At 55.7% G+C, this 21,507-nt stretch overlaps 1 long non-coding RNA gene across 1 annotated transcript; it reads right to left on the bottom strand.

Annotated features, from left to right (window-relative positions):
• Window positions 1-17,941: 17,941 nt before the first annotated feature.
• Window positions 17,942-21,409, bottom strand: LOC125698227 (uncharacterized). Its single transcript, XR_007379126.1, has 3 exons — window positions 20,391-21,409; window positions 18,375-18,479; window positions 17,942-18,250 (listed from the first exon to the last, which is right to left on the bottom strand). It is a non-coding gene; the product is annotated as an uncharacterized LOC125698227 (long non-coding RNA).
• Between the last annotated feature and the right edge of the window lie 98 nt (window positions 21,410-21,507).

Below are 21,507 nucleotides of genomic sequence, written 5' to 3'. Positions count from 1 at the left end.
CGCGGCCCAATGAGGCGGCGCGGAGCCCCGCGTGGTGCGCGCGCCCCGTCCAGCGGCGCCCCGCCGGGCTGGGCCTCGGTTCCGATTCGGTTCGCTTTCATTCGTTGAAGCCTTTCGGCCGCTTCCTCCCCCACCCGCCCTTCTGTCATGGTCGGGGCCGCGGGGGGGGGGGGGCGCAAAATGGCTCCCGGCCCCCCCCCCCCCATCCTCATCCCCGCGCGGCCCCACGTGGGATACGGCCCCGCCCGCCCCGCCGCCTCCAACCAATGAGCGCGCGGCGCCGCGCTCTCCCGCCGCTCCATTGGTTCCGAGCGGCGCGCCGTCGATCAAAGCCACGTGGGAGCGGCAGCCGGGCGGTGGCTGCGACGGGGGGGGGGGGGCGACAAAGGGAAGGGGGGGGGGGGGAGGGGTTTGATTTAGGGTGGAAAAGGGCAATTTGAGGGATTTTTTTTTGTCCCTCCGCGTTCACGAGGCGCAGCGATTGAAACAACGAACGGGCAAGACAAAAAAGAAGGAAAAATAATGACGAGCTCCGCTGATCACAACAGCGATCACCGCCCCCCCCCCCGTGTACACACGGCGCTGCCGCCCCTCCACGAAGCACAGCGCGGTTCGAACCTCCCCCCCCCCCCCCCGGCAGTTCGGCTCCGCGCAAATAGCGCGCAAAGCCCGCGCAGGGGGGCGCTGGGGGGGGGGGGTTGGGGGTCCGCCGTCCCCATCGGCCGCGCTCCGCCCTACAGCCAAACGCCGCTCTCTGATTGGTCAGCGCCGTGCGGGCCCCACGTGGGGACAGGCGGTGGGGGGGGGGGGGGGGGGGGGGAGGTGGCGGTAAATCGCGGAGCGGAGCGGAGAGAAGCGGAGCGGGACGCGCTGAGCTGTGAATGGGGCGGGAGGGGGGGATTGGGGTCGGGATTGGGGTTTTTTAATCTATGTTCCTTCCGTTTTAAAATTCTCTTTCGATCTTTTTCTTTTTTCTTTTTTTTCAGGCTGTGTTTATCCATTTTTATTTATTGTTGTTATTATTATGATTGTCATCGCCCTCGTTATTATCATTATTATCATTATTATCATTATCACAATTGCCCCGTTCAGCATTATCCTGACTCTTTATCCAGTGTCTCTGGCAGCGCTGCCAGGCAGGGCTCTTTGTGCCAGGGCTCAGCATACAGCCCCCATAGAATCATCAGATCATAGGATCGTAGGATCACAGAATGGCCTGGGTTGCACAGGACCACAGTGCTCATCTCATTCCAACCCCCTGCTATGTGCAGGGTCACCAACCAGCAGCCCAGGCTGCCCAGAGCCACATCCAGCCTGGCCCTGAATGCCTCCAGGGATGGGGCATCCACAGCCTCCTTGGGCCCCCTGCATTGCTGTGGCCCCAGCTCCCACCCCCAGCACTGTGCACCCCAATCGCACTCACCCCCAGCACTCCAAAATCCCACTTCCCAGCACTGCACACCCTGAGCACCCCCCGCTCTCAGCACCTGGTGCCATCAGCACTCTGAACTCCCGGCACCCTCAGCTCCCAGCACCTCCGTCTCTCAATGCTGTGCACCCTGAGCTCCCAGCAGCATGGACCTCCAGTACAAAGAGCACCCAGAACTGTGCATCCCCAGCTCCATCACTGCTCTCTCTGAGCACCCAGCACCATGCACCCCCCTAACCTGATGTCCCAGCACTGCTCCCATGGAGATCTCAGCACCCTGAGCTCCTTCACACCCTGAGTTCTCAGCACCCAGTGCTTCCAGACCCCCATTCCTCAGGGGGTGCAGACATCCACTGCAGCTCTCTTCGTTGCTGCACTTTGGCCTCAGCGCCCACTCCAGACTCTGCATAGATGTGTTCACTTTGCACAGCAGGGGAAGGCCCAGGCAATGAGGGGACACGGGGCTGCTGGCAATGGGCCCCCCCAGCTGAGCATCCCTGCGCAGTGACACGCATCCCAGCCACCCCATGCTGCCCTGCTCTGCAAAGCAGTGCAAAGCACAGAGTGGCTGCAGCCGTGCTCCTGGAACCACACCATACAAGGCCACGTAGAGCACTCCATTCTGCTCTGGAAATTCAGTTTCACTGCTGCAAATGGAACACAACGCTGAGTGTCCCTCCCCTGGCCATACTTGACGGATAAATGCTGATTTTTATGTCATAGTTGCCCTGAAGAGGTGCTCACTGTCTGCCCGCTGCCATCCTGGCTACGCTGCTGAGCAGAGCTCAGGCCCAGGTGCTGCTTTTGGGTGGGCTGGGGATGAGGATGAGGGCTCTGGGGCCGCTCAGAGCTGCCCCACACACAGCACTGACACCCCACAGCTCCTTATTGGAGTGCAGCAGTTGGGGACCATAGGGCTGAGCAGCCGGAGATGAGACACGTGTGGAACTTTGTGCCCTATGGGGCAATGCAGGATGGGACTCCCCAAAGACCCAAAAGCTCTTGGCTGAGATGTGCCATGGTACCAGGCTGTCCCTGGCTGTGGCTACGGCACCTGGAGAGGCTTTGGCTCCCCCCAGCCCCCTCTGCTTAGGGCCAAAGCTGAGCGTTGTGACACCATCCTGTCCTGGCAGCAGTGCTGCCTCTTAGGGGAAACTGCTCTTCCCCTTTGCAGCCGGACTCTGCGGGGAAGCTGCAGCCCCAATTCCCAGCACCAGGCTGGTGTGGCTGCACACACCCTGCTGCGGGGTCTGGTGTGGGGACATGAGAAATGAGGGTAAGAAGGAGAGCAGTGTGGCCAGGAAGGCTGTGCCCCACCTCTCTGCAGGGAAACGCATCCAAACCTGACAGGAAAATGGGTCCCAACCAACATGCATTGGGGTTTCCGTACTTTTTGCCTCCCTCTTCACTTCTGCACACCCCATTAATCCTGCTGGACAATTCCAAAGGCTTCTGTACTGCTCCACCTGCCCACACCGATTTGCCATTAGGATGCAGGGAAAGCAGCAGAGGAAAGGAGCGAGGTGCCCACGCACAGCCCAGCAGCACTGCCCTCATCCCCCTCTCATTTCTGTCCCTTACAGAGCAGATGGATCCACCAACACCAAGGCAATGTGCTGCTTTGTCACTGCAGCACAGCGTGTTTGCACTGTGGGTGACACTCTGCCCTCTGTGCTGGGCTGGACCCTGCTACCAAATTTCCTCTAGCTTTCAAGTTTATCTAAACAGGGATTTCAGAGCAGGGAAAGCAGTGAGATGCATGCTAACAAGGAGGAGAGCCGGAGGGGGCGGGGGCGGGAGGCTATCAGCAGGTTTGTTTTGCTTGGGGGGATGCTTGGCTTTATCTGCTCTTGGCAGCGAGGTTCTGCAGGACGGGCTCCATTCTGCTCCTGCATCACCCTGCAGCCACAGGGCCACATCCGTGGGGTGGAGGTGGGGAAATCGGTGCCATGGGGAAATCACAGCACTTCAGCCATTCACATTGGGGCGCCCTGAGCAGAGCCACGCAGCAGCACCACAGCCGTGAGTCCCCCTGTGTCCTCTTCGGAGCAAATCCTTTAAGCTGTGACTTTCTTTCTCTTCTCCACAGCAATGAAGACTAAAAGAAGCAGCAAGGGAAGGACGTGGGGTTTCCTACAGGGAGCGTGCAGGAGTCTGGGCAGAGCTGTGCCCGCTGCCCTGCTGAGGTCACACATCCCCACGGCCCCACGTGCAGCTCCAGCACCAAGAGCCACAGGGACCTGGTGCAGCCCTGTGCACGGCAATGAACCACGGCCTCACAGCAGCAGCACTTGTGTTGCTTCCACCATGGGAGAAAAACTCCCATGGACCTCACCACGCTCCTCAGGATGCTTTTGGGCAGTGCCTGTGCCGCCCTGCAGGGTCTTCCTCCCCATTTCCCCACCTTTGGGACAGGAGGGGTGAGGTGGGCAAAGGTATGGCCATGGTAGGGACAGCGTTGGCTTTGCATGGGAAGGTCCTAGATGGGCTCCCATGGGTCAGGAATGGCGCCAGGAGGGGACAGAAGGCACTGCTGGGTGCTGCTGGGCACTGCTGGTCAATGAGCACCCCCAGAGCAGCGCCCATGGGCTCTCAGCACTCCCAGCCCCCACCTGCCCTCCCCTCCTGGGGTGAGCAGCTCAGCCCCAGCTTTTGCTGGATCCTGTCTAATTATAGATATTATATCGCAAATGGCTTTTGGGCCTGCTAATGGTATTACTGGTGTTATTCTTCTACTTGTTAATTATAACCAATTTGTTTGGGATGCCTTCCCAGTTTTCTTCTGTAATTGCTCTCCCCGTTCCCTGATGACTGTGACTCAGCAGAAACCCGGCAGTTTCGCTCAGGGATGAGATTACTCTTCATCTCTGCTGCCAAGAGGGCTGCAGACACACGGTTGCTGCTGTGGGCTGGGCTGGGGGGCCTGGGGGCAGCCTGGGGCTGCCTAGCTCTGTGCTCTGCTCTGCTCTGCTCTGCAGCCTTGCTTTGCAACCCAGTTGTGCAACCTCGCTCCGCAGCCCTGTTCTGGAGCGCGGTTCCACAGCCTTGCTCTACAGCCTTAATTTGCAACTCAGTTCTGCAGCCTTGCTCTGCGTCCCCCATCCCAGTGCCGCAGCCGTGCTCACAGCCTCGCTCTGTATCCCTGCTCCACAGCTTTGCTCTTCAGCCTTGCTTTGAAGCCATGTTGTGCAGCCCTTCTTTGCGATCTTGCCTCACAGTCTTGTTCTGGAGTCCCGTTCTGCAGCCCTTCTCTGGAGCCCTGTTCCACTGCCTCACTCTGCAGCCTTCCTTTGCAACCCCTGTAGTGCAGCCCTGTTGTGCAACCTTGTTCTGCAGCCCTGTTCCACATCCCTGTTTTGCAGCTTCAGTCCGCATCCCTGTCCCACAACCTTGCTCTGCAGTCTTGCTCCACATCCCCATTTTGCATCCCCATTCCGCAGCCCCTCTCTGCACCCCACATTGCAGCAGGGCAGAATGCAGCTCTCAGGCCCGGGGATGCCCTTGGGGGACACCGTCCTCAGACCCCAAGGACAGCCCCAGACCCCAGGATGTTCCTTGGGGCATCCCCAGCAAACGCCCAGGTTTGCTGATCTCAGGAAGCTGTTGGGATACACAGGGAACAGGGCACCCTGCCTGCACTGGGAGAAAGTGCTGTGCACAGCTGTCCCGCAGCAGCTCTGCAGCCCAGCAGCACTGTAGCACCTTTACTTGTGGTCACCGAGAGCCAGGGGCAGAGAACCCATGTGCCACCAAAGCAGTGCTGCCAGCAGAGTCCTTGCCTGCAGGATCCCCGCACCCAGCACTGCTGCAGCTCCTCGTGGGCCCTGCGCAGCTCGGGGTATTAATGAAATTTATGAGTCAGAGCGAGCGAAAGAAACTGTTTTCAGCTGACTTCACTCACCACTTCCTCCCCGCTGCTCGGCTCTGCTGGCAGCCCACTTATCTTCCCCTGGAGCGCTGCCCACCTCCTCGGCCCCGATACGCCCCTATCGCCGCGCCCCGAGCGCTCAGCACCGGCGCTGAGTTTGCTCACTCACTCACTCGAGCACTCTCAAGATGTTCTCTGTGGCTAATCAAATGTCAAAACAAGCTGCCCCTGTGATTTGGAGAGCTTTTAAACAGGAAGACATTTACCACTGATACAGGAGAGCTGCGCGCGTTGTCTGGGGCCGAGCCCAGGACGGGTTGCAGCGATAGCGGTGTTGGTTGCAGCTGCTGAAGTGATGTGCAGGGTGGGAGCTGCTCTGTGGTCTCTCTTTGGAACAATAATGACTATTTAAGATAATGGCAGAGATCCCAAAGCCATCACTGCTGCTGCTGCTGTGGGGACGCGAGGCACGGGGACATGGATACGTGAGAGCATGGGGATGTGGGGACATGGGGATGTGGTTCTTCCTGCTGCTGAGGATCGGGGATTGCAGCAGCTCTGCCTCCACATGCAATGCTGGCCCTGAGCAGCTCTGTGATGATAAGAACGGTTCATTTCCTCCTCTCCTCCATCATCAGAGAAGAACGAGCCACGTCCCAGGTGAGCAGCAGGGACAGGGCTGTCCCTCGCAGTGGCTGTGGCTGTGCTCTGGGTAGAGCTGCCAGCACTGCCCAGTGACCACAAAACCAAAACCACCTTTTGGTCACCAAAACAGCAGTCGGTGGGCACCAGTGCACGTCCCAGTCTGCAGTGTATGGAGGTCAGAGCCCCACAGGAGGGCTGCCCACAGGACCCCCATCCCACACAGCACCGCCCAGCCCTGCAGTGCATGGGGAGCAGTGATGGGGTTGGGATGCCCCAGCACACTGGCAGTGCTTCAGCATTGTTTGTGCCCCATGTGAGCACCAGCTGGAGTGCGGGGCTGAGACAAAGGCTGTGCCAAGCACTGGCAACCCACAGCACCGGGCACTCAGCACAAAGAGCTCCGTGCTGCCCACAGGCAAGTGTGACAACTTGGAGGGAAGGGGGAGATGGAGACCGTGGGATCACAGCATTGGTGCACACAGATGGCTCACCCCAAAGTGAGCAGAGGGGACCCAAATCCATAGGGCACAGGGGCAGCAGCACCCTTTGCCCTGCAAACCATCGCCTCTCCCAGCTGAGCACGTGCTGCTGCACTCACCCTGTTTCCTGCTTTCCTTCCAGTGCCTGACCAACAATAACAACAACAACCCCACAGCTTCCTGACGGCTTCTCAGAGGAGAGGTGCTTCTGTTGCTCAAGCTGTTGCCAGTCTGGAAATGAAGCATCTCACTCAGGATAAGCGTTCAGTCAGACACACAGCCCGGCAAGTGCAGATTGGGGCAGCCCCACACCAACGGCAGCCATAGGGGCACAGAACCCTGAGGGCTGGGAGGGGGTCTTGGGCGTGGGGCGCTGTATGGAGTGATGGAGGGGAGTGCAGTGACCCCACAGAGCCTGTCTGAACTTCAGCCTCATCACCTTCTGCCCTCCTGCCTCAAAATCTGCCCAACCTTCAGCTTTAAGGCTTCGCTCTGGGGTCTCAATTAAGCCCTCACCCATTAGCACCGGAGGGGTGAGGGCAGCAGCGGGTGCCCCAGCGCAGGGAAGGGCTCTGGGAGCAGACAGGCACAGGCTTTGTTCCAGCCCGAGACAAGGAGAATGCTGTTGGTTTGCTTTGAGACAAATGAATGGATTTCACTGTTTGACCAACACTCATGAGAATGCCAGTCAGCGCGGGTTTGGCAGGAGGGCTGACACTTGTCAGCTTTGGTTTATAACCGGAGAAAAGCAGCCAGCTCTCCGGAGGAGAATGACGTGCGCGCGTCGCTGTGCGTGTTTGTTCTCGGAAGAATGTGTGGCAACAGCACATCAAGCAAATAGTCGGGACTGCGGCACCGCAGAGCGCTTTGTCAGCTCGCCGGGAAGTTTGAGAAGGGCTTCGCACTGCGTGCAGACAGCCGGGCACTGCCTGGGGCCGGGCAGGGGCGCAGCGTGGGGTTGTGACGAACAGAAGCCCCTCTGTGCCACCCCTGTGGCAGCAGCACGGCTCAGCGTCCCCTGCTGCCGTCATTGCCCTCACTGGGAGCTGATGGAGCCCCGTGCTGGGGGGCACGCAGGGATCAGTGCTGGGGAGCAAATGGACCCCCCTGTCACCAGCGTGCGCTCTGACCCGGGGAAGATCCAGCCCCACCGGTGGCCAAGTGCCTCTATTTAAAGACGTCCCCTCGGCCACATTTCCTGTGCTAAAGCCGGAGGCGAGCACACAAGCCACACGTGTGCAAGTGGCTTTGGTTTGGTTTCTAAGGGCTCTCCCATCTGTGCACTGCTGGGGTTCCTGCGCCCCGCACAGCCGGCAGCTCGCCCTGCAGCATTCTCACAGGGAGCGCTGGCAATGCCGTGGGACAGCAATGTCACTCGGGCTGGGGATCGCTCTCCCTTTGGCCCAGGGAAACTGAGGCAGGGCAGTGCTCAGCCCCATCCCTGCCCCGAGACAGGGGAATGCTCAGGGCTCGGCTGTGGGACGCGGGACCACACACATCCATTGGGAGAAATCCCGAGCCGTGGCACATCCAGCACAGAGCGATGCTGCAGCAGGAGCCGAGCCGTGAGCCTGAAAACGGCCCAGACTGAAACGACCAAAGTGCTCCAAATGAATCACTGCCAGCAGTGCAGTAAATCAGCCCCTCTCTCCAAGGGCAGGGACTGCCTTTCACAGCTCTTCGGGAGCCGTTCTGGTGAACATCACAGCTGCAGGAGGAAAGAGGCTCAGCCCTGCCTGCCTGCTCCAGACCCAACTCCCTCCCACCCCACTCCAAGCATCTGTTTGGCCCCAAATAGCAGCATCTCCAAAATGTGTTCTGATGGGGAAGGAAATGCCTGGAGCTGGAGCTCCCTGTGCCTCTTTTTCCCCCTCCCCATCCCTTGCAGCCCTCACCAGACTGTGGGGATGCAGCCCTGAGCTCCGTGTCCCCACTCAGAGTGAGGAACAGCAGCTCCTGGGCTCCATGTGGTCCATGATCTCCCAAACTCGGGGTGAATCTCCGCTGCAGGAGCAGATTTCAGCCCCAGCCCTGCTCTGGCTTCTCCCCTGCTGTGTCCCCCCACCATTTATCCCCTGTGTGTGGCAGAGGTGGCTGCTCTGGTGGCTGCCGTCACAGCAGTGTTCTGCTGGAAGGGATCTGCTCCTGAAAATAGCTCCGTATCATTACTTACATCTAATTGAAGGTGTTTTGAATGCAGCTTCCACAACACACAAACCCAATGGGAAATGACATACCATCAAATGAATGCCCCCAAACCATGATAAATGGCTGGTTGGATGATGAATGCTTTTATTTCTTGCGTTAGCAGAGAACAACGCTGTTGACCCAGCACTTATCTGCACTACCTATGAAAGGTCACCGAGATGAATGGGATGCACCCCTCGCTCTCCTGCATCCAGGTGTGTGCTGTCTCCAAACGTCCCATGCAGTGTCTGCAGGGGGGGCTGGGGATGATGCTGAGTGCATGGGTCCCCTGTCCTGCATCCCCACCACTGCTGGAATCCCAGGGAGCTCCCTGCTGCTGGCAGGAGTGCTGGCAGAGTGATGGGTTGCACAGGGCTTGTGATGGGTTGGACATGAGAGGGGGCTTTTTGCTCCGCTGTCCGTCTCATTCAATCATTACAAGACACTGCTCCAATAGCTCCACAATGTCCACTTTTCGTGTGGCTGAACTGCACCTGGAAACAGCACAGATCCTCCGCCAGGCTCAAAGCACTCTGCTCTGATACCCTGTGTGTAATTAGAGATGATTGCAGCCAGCACTCCAAGCAGCCCAGGGGGTGCAGAGCATGGAGCTGAGCCACAGCCACGGCCCCCCGTCACCATGGGATGGAGCCGGCCGCATCCTGCAGCGTCCCAGCAAGGTGCTGTGTGCGGGGAGTAAAGTCTCCTGCTTAGTGGCAGGAAAATGCAAATGCTGTTGGAACAAGTTATTAATTGTTAAACAGCGTTATTTAGAGGTAATCATCGCTGGAACAACTTGTACTGTAAAAATGAGGCCAAGAGTTCTCCGGTCATAGACTCCGGAAGGGGAAAATGTGCCTTTGGATGGGCTGGGTGTAATGAACGCTATTAGCAGAGACGTGGGAATGGGGGGAAAAAGAGGAAGTGAGTGAAGAGAGAGAGGAGAGGTAACAGGGAATGGCTGCAGTGCTGCACTTCCCCACGTGCCTCCCATGGATGGGCGCTGCGTGTATCGTGACAGTGAAACTGGGGCAGGAATTGGGGTCTGGGGATGGAAGATGGGATGCTGGGGATGAAAAAAAGTGATCTTGCCATGGGAAGGCCAATTCTGAAGACTCAGCCACGTGCCGGGTGCTGCCCTAGCAAATGGCACCAAGGGCTGAGCATGGGCACCTCTGCATGGGGACAGGGGTTCCCCAGCTGGTTGTTGTACTGGGATCCAGCACCCTGTCCTCGTGTCACACTGAGCCCCGGTGACCCCGCAGTGCTCTGCAGCTGTTTGCAGGCAGGCCAGGCCTGCAGGCTCTGTCACAGTGAGTTGCCCCGCAGGCAGGGTGAGCCGGCTGCACTCAGCTCCAGCAGTTTGCCAAGGCTGGCACCCAGCTCAGCAGCTCCGAGCCATGGGAAATCCCAGCAGGGAGGTTGGGGAAAAGGGCCCAGTGCTGGGCAATGGAGCAGTGCTGCAGACCACCATCACCAAGGACCAGTGCCCAGAGCCACGCCATGAAGCCGAGAGATGTGCCAATCCAAGTCTCCCATCTCCTGCTGGCAACAGCCTTTGGCATGAGCTGTGCCCTCCCCGTACCTCCATGGAGCTGCAGGAGCAAGGAGGAGAACAAGGCAGGGGTTAACCCAGAAGGGAAGCCCAGCTGTGTCACGGCTGGGAGAGCCAAATCACGTTTAAACGTCATTAGCTCTGCAACAGAGATGAACCCAGTCCCCAGATCACAGAGCCTGGGGTCAGCCCCACTCCCAGAGTAGGACAAAGGTGAGGCAGGACCCAGCTCTGTGTGGGTCTGTTTTCCCTGGGCCCCAGCAGGAACGCAACAGTGGAACCCAGGGTTCCCCCATCACTGCTCCAGCCCCGCTCACTGTTTCTTGCTCTGACTCAGGGCAGTCTGAGAGGCGCCTGCTGGAAAGCCCCAGGGCTCTCACTGCCATGTGCATGTGAATGGGGGGAAATGTCTGCAAAAGGGGGGGAGATCCCACACCCTGCACCGTTTTCGGGGTTCTGAACCACACTGGGATGCTGTTGGGGCAGCCAGCCCTGAGCTGTACCCATGCTCCCCACAGAACCGGAGCAGAAATCCTCTGTGCTTTGGAACCAGAAGAAACCCTGAACCACAGCCTGGCTGAGTCAGGGGGGATTTACAGGTGTGCAAATAGCCCGGTGGCTCCTTGTCCCATGGCCTGGGATGGGCACAGAGGGGAATGCAGGGACTTCATGCTGCAAACATCACCCCTGCACCCTCAGCTCACCGTGAGGACATGCACGCAGAGGGGGACCCTCGCCCTATGGGTCACTAAGACTCTATGGGGCTGTGATGCTCCACCAGGCCTTGCTTTCCCTTGTCATTGGAAAGCCCTCAGCTGCCACCCCACTATCTGCAGGGGTCGGGTCGCATCGCTGCAGCAGCACCCCAGAGCTCAGCACCAAAGGGACCTGGGGCTCAGGGTGCCCACTGTGAGTCCACCCATCAGAGGCACCACCCCTGTCCCCGTGGCAGTGCCACCCATTGCCCAGCACCCCCCTGAAGCTGGATGGGAGGTTTCTGTTAATCAGCTACCAACTATTAAGCTGTTGGCCAAAGCGCTCTCCTGCTCCTTTAGCAAGGAATTAGGCCTCTATAAAATCAAACAGCATGAATCTTAAAGATTTACACGGTGCTTTTTAAGCAGTTTTCAGTATATTTCAATAGTTAATAAAACTAAATGCTGCTTTGTGTAAAAGGTAATAGATTACAATCGGGTGTGTTTTACTAGCACTCAGTGTGTTCGTCTAACACCTCATACGTTAGAGCTGGAATCTATGAAAAGCACTTTGTGGAGATTAAAAGCAGATTTATCACAGATGTGCCTCAACATTATGCTTGGCCTGAACCATTAGACTCCTGCAGTTTAAAGGTTAGGCTTTAATGACTTCAAGGAAGTCGGGTACCTTTTAAAGGTTTAAATAAGCAGCTCAGATACCGATGCCGTTTACCAAACAAGGAGGACTGGTTAGGAGCCGCTCCGAGGATGCCTGAGTTACCACTTCAAGGCCTGCTCCTTAAACCACTTTGAAGCAGACACGGTAGTTTAACCCTCATGCAAATTAACAAAACGCTATTTGCGAGATGAAAGTGCTTCCTTGAAAACCTCGGCGGCAGAGCAGCCCCCTCCATCTGCGCTCCCTGGGCTGCGCCGTGCCCGTGCGCCCAGCGCCGTGTGCCCCATGCACAGCTCAGTGCTCGGCAGCTCCTGCAGGCACGGCAGCTGCTGGCTCCTTGCTGCTGGGGGCGGTGGTGGTGGCAGCTCCCTGTGCAGCCCTGGTGACGTCCCATAGGGATGCTCTCCTGTCCCCACGCCCAGCTCCAGCCCCAGGTGCCGCACCTCGGGGTCTCCAGGGCCGTGCTCAATTCCTGGTGACCTGTGGGTATCGCAGCAGGGCTCATCTCCTGGGAAATCAGATACTGCTGATGCCTTCTGCAGAGCTGTGATGGTGGTGGAACACACCGCAGTGCAGCTCGGCCTGGGAGCAGTGCAACCTGGTGGCACCAGTGCCTTGTGCACGGCTGGAGCAGCCCCCAGCCCCCAGCCTCAATGTTTGGTGTGTCCCATGCCCTGAGACAGAGCTGCCACCACTCTGTGACGTCACTCACAGCAGCAGGTCAGTGACTTTTCATCCTTGCTCCCACGGAGTGACTCAGCTCGCCCTTCACTTTGCTCCCGGATGCTCCCCACCTCAGTCTGTGCCATGTGGGTGCCCCTATGCTGTCCCCTCATCTCCACTTCTGCTTTCCCCTGCCTGTATTCTGTGCACTGAAACCTTCCCCAGAGAGCAACGCAACCACTGCACGTTGCAAAGCAAAGCCTCACTGAAATGCAGTGATCCTCAGTACCACCTGCAGCTCCATGGCATGGCCACGCAGAACCCCTTGCACAGATCTTGCTGTGTCCAGCAGCACTGAGATGCCCCCCCTATGAACACGCCACGGTGCACAGCTGGTCCTCTCTGCTCACTGCTAGCAGTGGGGAGATGGCTGCAGAGACTTATCTTGGCCAGCCCTAAAACAACCCAGTTATTGATCTTAATAAATACTTTATGTCCTAACAAGGTGTAGATTGTCATTCTTCCTGTCTGGAGGGCGATGACTCTAATTAAACACTTGTAGATACGCTTAAAGTTTAACTCCAGTGACGCTAAGCTGGCACTCAAGGCCATGGGAGCACGGTGTGTTAATGAGGTGCTTGCACGTACACCATGGGGGCAGGATTGGTGCCACACGCCCAGCCTGCTCTGCCTTGGGCTGGGACACAGACTGTGTGCCAGAGCTGAGCGCTGGGCACCTGTACGCCTTTAGTGGCTCTGTGTTCTTTTTTCCTTTTTTTTTGCAGTTTTCTGCTGGGAACTGGTTTGTACTGCTTGAATTAGCACTGCTATCACCATGTATTGTATGGATGTTTGAATAAACCACCACAGTGCCATCCACTGCGTGGCAGAGCCATGTGGGCCAAGGAGAAAGCATGTCGTGGGGTTTAGGGAGCAGGTGAGTTTGCTCTGTTCTCATCCCCCCACTCTGCATCCACTGCACAACCCTGTGCCATCCTCTTGGTGCTCCTGCATCCCTGGGGCGTGCTGGGTTACCATGATGATGATGCTGACGATGATGGTAGACTCATAGAGTTGGAAGGGACATTTAGAAACCATCCAGTCCAAGTCATCACTGGGAACATCAGCATCTCCACCAGGTTGCTCAAAGCCCCATGTGGCCTGGATGTACTCTCAGATCTTTCAAAATGCAGCACGTGGGGGCACAGGGGGCACAGAGGAAGCCAATGATGAGCTCGAGCATTGGTGAAGAGCACCACGACCATGCCATCCTCCCTTCCCAAAGCAGGAGAAGTGTGTTGCTGTCTTTGGATTTTGACTTCCACGTCCTTTCTTGCACGGCTACAGAGCAAACCCCGAGCTCTGCACATCATTTAACACCGAGACACCCAACAGGTTGTGCAAACCCAAATGGGAGCGGCTGCGTTGAGCGGTGAGCAGATTTGGGCCATCGTAAGGCTTTCATGGAGAAACCTCAAACCGCCCCAGAAGCGAAGCCTCTCCTTCAAGCAGCTGTCGACACACTGCATTTGAACAATGGTGGTCATTTGTCTGCTATGTTTGCCCTTTTCATCTTCCTCATTTTCAAAGTGGTGTTGCAGAACTGCAGGGTGAGGGCTCTCCGCTGTGGCCGTAGCTCGCAGCCCGGCCCACGGTCAGCTCAGGGTGCTCCTGGCTGATGCAAATGGAAACTGCCCGGCCCGTGGTTGCAGCCTGCACTGAGCTCTCTGCTCTTTGATGGGGATCTTTGAAGTCACCCTGAGATGCTGCAATTAGCAAGAAATAACACGCAACGTAACAAGCTTCTCATTTGAAACTCTTCCCAACCAGAATTAACCAGCTGCTGAAGGTTTTCCATTTTGCAATGAGTGCCTGGATTGCAATTATGAAACATTAACCTTCTCTAATGCCGCAGCTTCAGACAGTGAAAGAAACCATGAGACTTCTCCAGAAACTGTAAGCAGCACCCTCTAAAGAGCAGCTCTTCCAAATATCAGTGGGTTATTTGATGGCAGCATGCACACATGCCACCAAAGCAAAGCCTCCAGCTGTAGGATGCTTCTTATCACGCTGCACACCATGAGAAAGGCTCATGCCTTGTGGGGAGATGGTCAGCAGCAAGCAGAAATAGGGCTTACAGTGTAACTGGGCATCCTCTACCTGTGAGGAGCTGGGAAACAGAACCAAGAGTGCAATTACAGTTTTGGTTGGTCATCTCTGAGGGTTCATCTCAGTGGTGCAGGTATGGAGGTGCTGGTGGTGTTTGGGATGCTGGTGTTGGGGTGATGCTGGTGTTGGGGTGATGCTGCTGTGAACACACTGAGTTGGTCACGTTGTTAGCTGACGTTGCCCATGGGGTTGAGGTGTGAACCATACCCAGCGCTAAGGGCAGGGGGTTGTCCACTCTTGGGATGGAGTCTGTGGGAGCAGGGGCTGCCCCTATAGCCCCTCTGCACCCCAGCCCAGGAGCTGCACACCCTGATCTCCCCATGAGCTTCTGCTCTGGGGAAGCGGCACTGTGCCAGAGCGGCGATGTCGCGTTGACTGTGGGTCCAAACGTCCCCCAGGGGGTTCTGGCAACGGCGGTGCCACAGCGCTGGGAAACGGCGCTTTCACTCAGCAGCGTGGGTGTGAATTTGCATTGGTCCATCATTAGGCGGTAGCTCATATTTAAGGCAATAAAGGTGCTTAATTTCATAGGGAAAACTTAATGGAGCACTTAGTTCCCATGCACTGCTTCTCTGACATTTTACAGTCTTTGAAAGCATGGCTTACTAAGGGGCAGGAGCTTCATCCCCGCGTCCTCCTGACCCCCTCAGGAAACAAACCAAAGGCTTTTGGAAAAAAGAGCAGGTGTTGTGGAAAAGTCAGAAGATGCAAATTCTTCCTTCTCATTAATTACTGTATTTATTCCATGATTCCACCTGTTCGCATGACGTCCTTCCCTCCCCGAGACTTCTCACAGCAGATTAAAGTGCCCTTTTATCATCATTCTGAAAGGCGTTTCATAAGGGAACATTAGTTCTCCTACATTATTCTTGCATGTTATAAAAAGTGTCTTTTTAAAATATTAGACAGCAATCGAGATTAATTTAAACCACATCAAACATGCATGGCTGGCTGGCTGGAGCACTCATCCCTCCGCCACCCGCTGCTCCAGGCACTGCGGCTCCGGCTGCAGCCAGCACTGAGCTTTGGCACCGTCCTGTCCCTGCTCCCACCGTGGGCACAGCTCTGCTGGGAAAGTGACCCTAGGACAAGTGGGATCTGAGCCTCAGAGGGACACCGGCCAGGCGCCGAGCGTGGGGATGCTGGTGGGTGCTGGGGTCCAAGTGGTGCCATAGTTGGGTGCTGGTTGGTGCCAGGGTCCCGACAGTGCAGCAGCTGGATGAAGGGAAGGAAAGATTGGTCCTTCGTGTTGTCCTCACCCCAGGAAGGATGGACTCATCAATGGCCTCAGGACTTGCAGCCCGTCTCCACTGCAGTAGATGCTCGGACCTTGCTGGCGCGTTGGGTCAGCACATGGGAACCACCTGCATGGTAATGGAAAACCCCAAGCAACTCCGTTTCCTTCCAGCCACAGAAACTTGTCATCCTCACTCATTTTCAGCCCAAACCATTTCCACGGGAACACAAAGTTTACAATGCCTTTAAATATAAATTGGGCCTCCTTTATCACCCCAGCATGCAGATCTACGGGCACTGGGAGTGGCGGCACTTTATCCACGCATCAGAGAGCGGCCATCTCCGTCGCTGCCCCAGGCCTGGGCTCGGCTGCCTCACTCAGCATTCCAGACACATCCTCCTGGTGGAGGACCTATCAGCCAGATACCTGAAAACACATTTTCAACTCCAGCGAGCAATTGACTTTCAAAGCTTGTGATGCTTGTCAGTGTGTCTCCTAGGGCAACAAACAAACTCCGGAGAGCAGAGCGAGCCCTGCCTCCTGCAGAAGGAAAAGAGCACGGAGGTAGAAGAAGATTCTGGTTGCATTTTAAAGCTATTTATGGGCTGTGCAGTATTTGGAGGAAGGAAAAAAAAGCAAGAAGTTGAGTCTGTTTTGCTGAGTGACAGCTTGTTCATAGAGTCATACAATCATAGAATGGCCTGGGTTGCAAAGGACCACAGTGCTCATCCAGTTCCAACCCCCTGCTATGTGCAGGGTCACCAATCACCAGACCAGGCTGCCCAGAGCCACATCCAGCCTGGCCTTGAATGCCACAACCTCCCTGGGCACCCTCTGTTGGACCAGCACCTTGCTGCCCACGGTGCCTGCGGGTCACAGGGAGGTGTGGGGACCAGTACTTGGGTAGGGGTAGGGGGGGACATGGGGACCAACAGCTGCATTTGCTCCTGTAGCCAAAATCTTCCCTAAAGCAGCACCTCAATCCTTAGGGTTGGGCATGCCCACATCCTGCAAACCCAAGACATTTGGGTTCCCAGCTTGGCTAATGGCCCAGCACCAGGGTGCTGGTCCTGTACCTAAGGAAAGGATGGAGAGGGCAGGGGAGCTGCTGCTGCTCCAAGCTGCCAATGCTCCCAAACCCTCACAGGACCCCTCCTCAACCTCTCCTTCTCCACGACACGTTAGAAACATCTTATTCCCATCATCAGCCACAGGACGAGCGCCGCTGTTTGGTTCGATCGTTAAGACATCAAACAGACACCTCGAGGAGCTGCGCTCAGCACCCGCCTCCCCGATTAGGAGCTCCCTCCCCGTGCCCAGCCGTGCAGGGAGGAGCAGCTCCCACGCTCCCCACGCCGTGGCTGTGATCTCCCATGTCTAATGACGCCCATTTATATGTCAGCGTTGGGAGAAGATTCATCTCCAGGTGACACGCATTCTCAGCCAAGTTCCTGTGATTATGGAAATCTTTATTACCAGGCTAGCCAGGCATGAATCAGATGGAAACTCCACGGTGCTGGGGGGATGAGCTGAGTATCTGATAGATTTGGCAGGATGAATGCGTTATATGGAGCCCTTGGTCAACACGGGATGGGGATGCAGAGGGGTCCCAGCCCTGGGGCAGTGGGTTTCCCTCTGGGGCTGGGACCCCTCTGCATCCCCACGGTGAGTCACTGGGGTCAATGGATGCTGTTGAAATTCTGCATTGAAGCGCTGAACTCACAAGGTTATTATTAAAAAAAATAATAATAACAAAAACACACACGGAGGGAAAATGAACAATTGGAAGGAAAAAAAGGCAAGGTTTGCCTTTGCGATGCTGCCGGGAAGTGCTGACAAAGCTGCTCCTGACAAAGCCCCAGCGGGAGGGGGGAACTGTCTCTTTGCTCTGCCTGTCTCCCGCTGAACAAGGATCACTTTTAATGGGCTGAATACATACAACATACAGCTGACAACAAAGATGTTAGACTAACCTAACAAGAGAGCGAAACAGAAACAGCACACAGTGAGTAATTAGAATCTAATTAATTTGCATTTCACAAGAGACTCGGAGATGTCAGAGGGAAAAAAAAAGAAAAAAAAAAGTAAATTCCTAGAGATTAAAGGGCTCATGGAGGGTGAGAGGAGGCACAGGGAGCGGGAGAGCCCGAAACGCAGCGACCCGCAGAGCTGGCCAGGATGTGCAGAATTAAATGGGAGCAGGTGTGAAAATGACAGGGCTGGGAGCAAAAGTGTCAGTGGGTCAGCAAAACGGAGATGAAAATATCCAAACAGCAGCTTGTGCTGCCCGACCCCCCCCCCCCCCCAGCTCTGCACTATTCTCCCCTCCTGCTGCTCTATGGCTCTGCAAGAGAACAAGAAGTGGAGAAGAGGATTTGGTGTGGGGAGCGCCCAGAGCTGGGAGCCAACCCCATGCTGAGCCCCAGCATCACCGGTGGCTCTCGGCGCTAGGGCAGCTCCTTCCCAAAATTAGTGCTTGCAATCTTTATGTTCAACACCCTATTTCTTAACAGTGGCTGTTCCCGTGAGGCAAGCGATCCCAGATCTACATAACATCAAGGGGGAGATTTACGGCTTGTTTCCATAATGATGACACCAAGCAGGAGATTATGCTGTCAGAGATGCCGGTGCAGCCACACAAGATCTAGGGAAGAAAAAGAACTGTCATCCCACGGTGCAATGTGGTCATCATCACTGCAATGGGCATCCCTAAGCCCAGGTCCTCCCAGTGCTGATGGGTGGGATGGGTGGTGGGGAAGCACCCTCACCTGCATTCAACACCAGCAACTCAGTCTTCCCTTCCTTTCCCATTCAGCCTTGTGTTTGCAGTAAGAAACCGATGCCACAAACACGCCAAGGGGGTATTTATTTTTCTTGAAAGCAAAATAACAGAACGGAACATCAGAAGGGAGGCATTTATCTCAGCCGGCTCCTTTCTTTTGTTGAGAATCAAAGTGGTGATTATTTGAGCAGGTTGCTTCCTGACAGCCCACCACAGTGGCAGAAAGTGTGCTGCAAGCATCGCACCAGCGAGTGGAAGGCTGGGATTTGGGGCAGCAGTGCTCCGGACACACTGCTCCCATTGCCCACACCCCAGTAATGCCCCTCGTTTCTGGGCACAGCACTGTAGCACAGCTTGGGATGCTGATGTCCGCCCCCTGCCATGATCCCAAGCAAAGCATCTCCCAAAATACAGCTCCCTATGTGCAGTTCCATCCTTTGTATCCTCCTCAGGAAAAAGCCTTCCAAGTGAAGCCAGTGCCTTTCAGAAGACAAACAAACACACTGCTCCATCTGAAGTCACCAGGCAGCCAGTCACCACTGGGGCGGCGGGATCCAGCCCATAATTTGCAGTGTGAGCACTCGAGCAGCATTGCCGCAATACGATGAGGTCATGAGTCACCCGACCACTGAAACCATGCAGCCAACCCTGCACAGTGCATGGCTGGGAGCCTGGGGATGTTCTTTCTTCCCTGCACTGCCTGGAGAGCAGGGGTTGGGGTGGAGGGAGCAGATGCGTCCTCTGCCCCGACGATGATGGGGAGATGCAGCTCCAGCATTAAAATCCCAGGAGCAATTGGATCCCAGCAAAGCGTGGTGAGAACACTGCCTGCAAGTGGCTTCCTAAAAACCTCATAAAGCTGCAAATGCACAGCCTGAGAGGGGAAGAGGCGAGGGATGTGCCGTGCCATGTGCATGCCCCTGCAAAGCCCCAACCCCAGATTTTCCTCCAAAGATACTCTGGAGAAGACAGCAGAGGAATCCCACTGCTGCCAGCCCAATCACGGCCCCATCCTTCAGGGATGGTTGCAAACAAAACAAAGGAGATGGAAGATGAATGCTGCATTACCTTGGCAGCCACGAGTTAGGCTGTGATACATCTCTACCTCTGGGATACGTGACAGATATTATTCATTGTTCCCTTCTCACTTGTCACCGCGCAATCAGGGCTGGGAACCAAGGGAAGTTCACAACTTTCCACTGCGACTCGCCTGCAGATCTGTCAGTTGACTGAAGACCCAAATTACACAGTTGCAGAGCCCAATGAACTGCTAAAACCTGCACGCCTTGCTGCCGAGATTAGAGATCCGCCGTGGTAATTATGTTAATGTTGATGTGTAGACGGATAACTGGCAGCAAGGAGTTGCTCTGAAACGTCTATTTATAGTGCCGGGGAAAAAAAAATAAACCTCGCCATCTCCAGGCAAACATATGGGCGACCAAAGCAGACAAATTAAGTGGGAGAAGAGAGAGAAAGAAGGAACAGGAACCGGAGCCAGGCGGTGCCACAGAGCCGCTGCCCGCGGTCAGATGCACACTGAGGGGATGGCGGCACTTCGGTGGCACCCCATGCATTTGTGGTCCAAGGGTGAGACGGTGGCACTTCAGTGGAGTTCTGAGCATTTGTGCCACCACTCCAGGCCTGCTGTTCACCAGGAGCCGTGGTTGTGCCTCCATGCCTCCCCCTCCCCACGGCTGTGTGTTACGCGCTTCCAGAACGCGATGCTCCCGTGCAGCACTGACGATGCTGTGCTCTCCGGCTCTCAGCAGGACGTGGGATTTAAATTTTGAGCTGTGTGCTAAATTACATGGGCCGTCAGTCAACTCCTTGCGATGTTTTGAGTAGACAGATTTATACAAACACTCAACACTCAGCAGACCCAGCACGGTATCTTTCACACCAGTGAGGAGGAAATAAATCAAGCCTTCCCTCCCCCCTCCCTCACCATGCCAAAATTTCTTCCTGATGCCTTTCGAACAGGATCACAAAAGTACGTACTTACCGTGGAAACAACTGAAACTCCCTGAGAACCCAGGGAACACACAGCCTGTCCAATCCAGGCATGGGGAACGAGCCTGTTGCCTCCAAACCCCCATAGGAAACACTGGGATAACCCCAGCAGCGGGGGCAGAGCTCAGTGTGCCGAGTGCTTTGGGAGCAGAAGGACCACAGCAGAGGCTCTTATTCCTGAAGATAATGCTTCCCACTCCTCACCCCCTTATTTATTTTTTAAAGCTGATGGCCTTTTAAGTTCCTGGTCGCAGGCTGGCCCAGCACGCTCTTGCAGGCACAGTGCTACAGCATGCCATTAGAAAAACAAAGTGCTTTCTCCACTTGATAGCTGGCCTTTTATTTTTGGAACTGATACATGCAATCACAGTAGCATGGCCCCAGCAATTAGGAAGAAAAGTACTTTTCTTTTCCAAGCCCAATTACCCATCCTGTAATTGACATAATTATTATCTTTCTGTTTCCTAATAATATTTATTGAACACTATGAATTCCTATTCTCAGCAAAGCTGCTCCCAGAGCACAGCAATTTCCAAGTCCTGGCAGGGTCAGAGCTGGAGGAGGATCAGTGCAGGTTGTTCCCAGCACGGAGGGGGCTGCACCCAGACTGCAAACCTCCCCCTCCTGCTACCAGCTGGGTAAACATACAACAAGATACGTGAATTTCATAGTCCTCTATGTAATGAACAGAGGTCCAGTGACCTAAAGGTCTCAAGGCAAGTTGGGGAGTAGAGAGAATAGTTAATATGCCTGTTTTCATTACAGACAGGACTAATTTAGAGCACACCCAGACCCCTGCCCACATCTCCTGCTCCTTTTACAAGTTACAGTAAACACCTACCAGAAAAATCAAGCCCTGAAGAGGCTCAACCACAAGCACACCAGGGACAAACCAAAGCCCACAGGGGCTCGTGCCCTCAGCTGGAGCTTTGCCCTCAGCACCACCCACCTCTACAACCACCATCCCCAGCCACATCCAGCAGCTGAGGCACTCCTCCAGCCCTCTGACTCCAAAACACATCACCCCAACCACAGCTTCTCCTGCCTGATCCAGATTATTTATGGCACTGATCTCCTAATTGTCCCAGCGATCTGATAGGTGGAGACAG

The sequence above is a fragment of the Lagopus muta genome, chromosome 10 (assembly GCF_023343835.1).
Source record: "Lagopus muta isolate bLagMut1 chromosome 10, bLagMut1 primary, whole genome shotgun sequence".
NCBI classification, from domain to species: Eukaryota; Metazoa; Chordata; class Aves; order Galliformes; family Phasianidae; genus Lagopus; species Lagopus muta.
This window is presented reverse-complemented; position numbering and strand designations above follow the sequence as displayed.